Genomic DNA, 6,000 nt, shown 5'->3' on the forward strand with positions numbered 1-6,000 from the left:
CCACTAGATAGCAATGTAATCTCTTTATGTGAAGTTAGCAATATTACAACAGAAGGCTGTCTCTCTGTTCATAAAGTGAGGAGAATTGCTGGGTTTTCTAATGAGACAGCGGCTACACATCCTTAACGTTATATGATCCGGCCTTGAAGTTGCTATTTGCATTGGTACAGAGCTCCATGATGTACAGTGAATGAATTAGTAAAGGGGCAGTGTCCCCAGCTCTGGGCCCCTGGCCCTGGCTTCAAGTTCTGTCTTTTCCATAGGTGCAGTGTTACATCTCTGAACAGATTGATTAAAAACTGTCTCCAGAGAGTTGACAAATTGGAGGAATGCATCCAACAACAATTAGCACAGTTTCCAATTATGATTCTTCCCTCGATGAGGTCATCCGTTACCTGTCACAATCCAATTTCAGTGAGAAACATCTTCTACCAACTGGAAATGATAAAGTTGTCATCATCAGAGCTGCAACACGAATCTTCCAGCGGAGATCACACAGAATATAATGTAAACACGCAGAGAATATAACATTGCAGAATTTAATGCTTGCATTTTTATGTGCAAGAATAAAGGATTGCCATTCTACTCTGAAAATGCATCTGCCAATTCAATTCGCCAAGAAAGTTTTCTACATGGTTCTTGCTATCATTGGTGTTCCTGGTAAGTGTTTATAATTATTTATCATTTGTGGATGACATCTCTCCTGATTTCTATTGTTCCTTCAGAGATTTGCATTCTGATGTAATTTTTAATGTTATACCCACTCCCTAGTTGAAATGTCATACAGATAAAGTGGATATTTAAAAAATTCTGTTGTTTCATTGCTTTACTACATGATCACCCTGAGTTAAATGTTATGAACTCCTGAATGCATCTTAGACTGGAGGCTACCTTCACGGAAGGAGTTGTTGGAAATCTCAGCAAGTATAGAACTGTAATGGATCTTGGTCAGTCAGTGCAGTGGATCTCATAAACCCAGTGTTCTCACATTCCTGCGTGTATCTGTGTTTGTGCAGTTGTATTGATAGCAGCACATTTCCTCCTTCCTACTTTAGGGAGCACTGCAGTAAAAGGGTTTTGAGCTGATTCACCTCCTCTCCACAGTGTAGCTTTCAGATTTAGTTAGCTCTGACTGTTGAATGTTCAGAATCCGCTGTCGGCTTGGGTAACTGTTGAGGAGCACGGATTGACCTTTCCAATTATGGGAGTGATGAAGATTTGAGGAATAATTTTCTTCTTATAGAATCATGCTGCACAGAAACGGCCCCTTTGTCAACTCCTCAATACCGACCAGATATCGCAAATTAACCTAATCCCATTTGCCAACATTTGGCCAAAATCCCTCTAAATCCTTCCTGTTCAAATACCCACGCCTTTTAAATGTTTTAATTTTACCCACCGTCACCACTTCCTCTCGCAGCTCGTTCCATCCATGTCTCGGTTCAAAGCTGTAATCTGCCGTTTGTGAATGGAGGGTGTCCCTATGAGGACAGACAAGTGCACAGTGGTCAAGTGTACATTCTCGGATTCCAAAATATAGGATCGAAATAGAAATAAAAACAAATACTATTTCCCTCGGACTTGTTAAACATTGGATTTGTCATTGCATTCTTCATTCCTCTTAACATATCCCACCTGCAAGTAGCTTTTTTTTTTCTGAATGAGTACAGAGCTCCACACTGAGGATGACTTTCCTTTCTGACCATGGTTATCCGCTCGACTGTAAAATATACAATAAATCTGAGCATTCCTTAAACCCACAGGGGCCATGACCCATTCTCACTGAGAGAGCAAAACATTTTCTGTCAAATGACCCTTGACGATTTCCCATAGCTTCTCCCCAAATGTTCAGGTCGGATATTATTTCTTAGATTCCAATTCTCCGCCATTCTGATTGGTATAGCTCCCCCACCCTATAATGTTCCTCCTGCAACATGTATGAGGTGAGGGTTGCCATCGACGTCCCTGCCGATTACACTTGCAGGAAGTGCACCCATCTCCAGCTCCTCCAAGACCGTGTTAGGGAACTGGAGCTGGAGTTGGATGAACTTCGGATCATTCGGGAGGCAGAGGGGGTCATAGATCAGAGTTATAGGGAAGTAGTAACTCCAAAGGTGGCAGATAGATGGGTGACCGTGAAGGGGACTGGGAGGAAGCAGCCAGTGCAGGGACCCCCTGCGGCCGTTTCCCTCAAGAACAAGTATACAGTTTTGGATACTTGTGGGGGGGATGACTTACAGGGGTAAGTAACGGGGCTCAGGTCTCTGGCACGGAGCCTGTCCCCGTTACTCAGAAGGGAAGGGTGAAGAAGAGCAGAGCAGTAGTAATTGGGGACTCGATAGTTCGGGGCACAGATAGGCGGTTTTGTGGGAACGAGAGAGACTCACGTTCGGTATGTTGCCTCCCAGGTGCAAGGGTACGTGATGTCTCTGATCGTGTTTTCCGGGTCCTGGAGGGGGAGGGGGAGCAGCCCGAAGTCGTGGTCCATATTGGCACCAACGACATAGGTAGGAGGAGTGCCGAGGATGTTAGACAGGCTTTCAGGGAGCTAGGTTGGAAGCTCAGAGTTAGAACGAACAGAGTTGTTGTCTCTGGTTTGTTACCCGTGCCACGTGATAGAGATTCGAGGAATAGGGAAAGAGAACACTTAAATGCGTGGCTACAGGGATGGTGCAGGAGGGAGGGATTCCGGTTTTTGGATAACTGGGGTTCTTTCTGGGGACGGTGGGACCTCTATAAACAGGATGGTCTACACCTGAACCTGAGGGGCACCAGTATCCTTTGGGGGAGGTTTGCTAGTGCTCTTGGGGGGGTTTAAACTAACTCTGCAGGGGCATGGGAACCCAGATTGTAGCTTCAGGGTGCAGGGCCTGGAGTGTAGGGAGGTTAGGAACATGGCATCAATTTCAAAGGAGGGTGCCTGTAAACAGGAAAGTGGCTTGAAGTGTGTATACTTCAATGCAAGAAGTATACAAAATAAGGTAGGTGAACTTGCAGCGTGGGTTGGTACCTGGGACTTCGATGTTGTGGCTATTACGGAGACATGGGTAGAACAGGGACAGGATTGGCTGTTGCAGGTTCCAGGATTTAAATCTTTTAGTAGGGTCAGAGGTGGGGGTAAAAGAGGGGGAGGTGTGGCATTGCTTGTCAAAGATAGTATTACAGTGGTGGAAAGGACGATGGATGAGGACTTGCCATCTGAGGTAGTTTGGGCTGAGGTTAGGAATAGGAAAGGTGAGGTCACCCTGTTAGGAGTCTTTTACAGGCCTCCTAATAGTCCTACAATCATTGAAGAAAGGATAGGGAAGGTGATTCAGGAGATGAGTGACAGTAATAGGGTGGTTGTTATGGGGGACTTTAACTTTCCTGATATTGATTGGGAAAGCTATAGCTCAAGTTCTTTAGATGGGTCAGTGTTTGTTCAATGTGTGCAGGAGAGTTTCCTGACTCAATATGTAGACAGGCCAACAAGAGGTGAGGCCATACTGGATTTGGTTCTGGGTAACGAACCAGGCCAGGTGTTAGAATTAGAGGTAGGTGAGCACTTTGGGGATAGTGACCATAATTCGGTGATTTTTACTCTCGTGATGGAGAGGGATAAGTGTGTACTACAGGGCAAGAGTTATAGCTGGGGTCAGGGAAATTATGATGCGGTGAGGCATGACTTAGGATGTGTGGCTTGGAAAAGTAGACTCCAAGGCAAGAGTGTAAATGATATGTGGAGCTTGTTCAAGGAGCAACTATTGAGTGTCCTTGATAATTATGTACCTGTCAGGCAGGGAGGAAAGGGTCGTGCGAGGGAGCCGTGGTTTAATAAGGAATTGGAATCCCTTGTTAAATGGAAGAGGGCGGCCTATCACAAGATGAGACGTGAGGGTTCAATTGGGGCGATTGAGAGTTATAGGGTAGCCAGGAAGGACCTGAAGAGAGAGCTAAGAGCAGCAAGGAGGGGACATGAAAGGTCCTTAGTCGGTAGGATTAGGGAAAACCCTAAGGCTTTCTATAGGTATGTTAGGAATAAAAGAATGACTAGAGTAGGAATAGGTCCAGTCAAGGATAGTAGTGGGAAGTTGCGTGTGGAGGCGGAAGAGATTGGGGAGACACTGAATGAATACTTTTCTTCAGTATTTACTCAGGAACAGGGCATTGTCGTCGATGTGAATACTGAGTCACAAATAAGTAGAATGGATGGCTTTGAGGTATGTAGAGAAGAGGTGTTGGAAATCCTGGAAAAGGTGAAAATAGATAAGTCCCCTGGGCCTGATGGCATTTATCCTAGGATTCTCTGGGAAGCAAGGGAGGAGATTGCAGAGCCATTGGCCTTGATTTTTATGTCCTCTTTGTCTACAGGAGTAGTGCCAGAAGACTGGAGGATAGCAAATGTGGTTCCCTTGTTCAAAAAGGGGAGTAGGGATAACCCTAGTAACTATAGGCCGGTGAGTCTCACTTCTGTTGTGGGCAAAGTCTTAGAGAGAATTGTAAGGGATAGGATTTATGCACATCTGGATAGGAATAATGTGATCAAGGATAGTCAGCATGGTTTTGTGAAGGGCAGGTCGTGCCTCACAAACCTTATTGAATTCTTTGAAAAGGTGACGAAGGAGGTTGATGAGGGGAAAGCGGTAGATGTGGTATATATGGATTTTAGTAAGGCGTTTGATAAGGTTCCCCATGGTAGGCTACTGCAGAAAATACGGAGATATGGCATTGAGGGTGAGTTGGAGGTTTGGATTAGGAATTGGCTGGATGGAAGAAGACAGAGGGTAGTAGTTGATGGCAAAGTTTCTTCATGGAGTGCTGTCACTAGCGGTGTTCCGCAAGGATCTGTTTTGGGACCATTGCTGTTTGTCATTTTTATAAATGACCTGGAAGAGGGGTTAGAAGGTTGGGTGAGCAAGTATGCGGATGATACGAAAGTCGGAGGAGTTGTTGACAGTGAGGAAGGATGTGACAGGTTACAGCAGGATATAGAGAAGCTGCAGAGCTGGGCAGAAAGGTGGCAAATGGAATTCAATGTAGCTAAGTGTGAGGTGATTCACTTTGGGAAGAATAACAAAAAGATGGGGTACTGGGCTAATGGTCGGATACTTGGCAGTGTGGGTGAGCAGAGGGATCTTGGTGTCCATGTACACAGATCTCTGAAAGTTGCCACCCAGGTAAATAGTGCGGTGAGGAAGGCATATGGCGCACTGGCTTTTATTGGTAGAGGAATTGAGTTCCGGAGTCCTGAGGTCATGATGCAGTTGTATAAGACTCTGGTGCGGCCACATCTGGAATATTGTGTGCAGTTTTGGTCGCCATACTATAGGAAGGATGTGGAGGCACTGGAACGGGTGCAGAGGAGGTTTACCAGGATGTTGCCTGGTATGGAAGGAAGATCGTATGAGGAAAGACTGAGACACTTGGGGCTGTTTTCATTAGAGAAAAGAAGGTTTAGGGTTGACTTGATTGAGGTGTACAAGATGATTAGGGGGTTAGATAGGGTTGACAGTGTGAACCTTTTCCCGCGTATGGAGTCGGGTATTACAAGGGGGCATAGCTTTAAATTAAGGGGGGGGTAGATATAGGACTGAAGTTAGGGGTAGGTTCTTCACTCAGCGAGTCGTAAGTTCATGGAATGCCCTGCCAGTAGCAGTGGTGGACTCTCCCTCTTAATGGGCATTTTCGCGGGCATTGGATAGGTATATGGAGGATAGTGGGTTAGTATAGGTTAGGTGGGCTTGGATCGGCGCAACATCGAGGGCCAAAGGGCCTGTACTGCGCTGTATTCTTCTATGTTCTATGTTCTATAATCCGTCTCTTATCTGGGTGTTCCTGCTTCACCTCTGATTCTGGAACAATTGACTGCTGTTGTAACCGCTTATCCTTCTGTTGCTGTCTGCTGGATAAACTGGAGGGTTTTTCAATCTCTCTTTCCTACAACACAGTTCATAGCTTCACCTGGCTAATTCCAGACTGTTCCTTTACCTTCCCCCACTTTGACAGTGATCCTGGATTTAT

This window comes from Chiloscyllium plagiosum, unplaced genomic scaffold (genome assembly GCF_037043375.1).
Source record: "Chiloscyllium plagiosum isolate Xiang-an unplaced genomic scaffold, Cpla_swu_hap1 HiC_scaffold_45, whole genome shotgun sequence".
Classification (NCBI taxonomy): Eukaryota; Metazoa; Chordata; class Chondrichthyes; order Orectolobiformes; family Hemiscylliidae; genus Chiloscyllium; species Chiloscyllium plagiosum.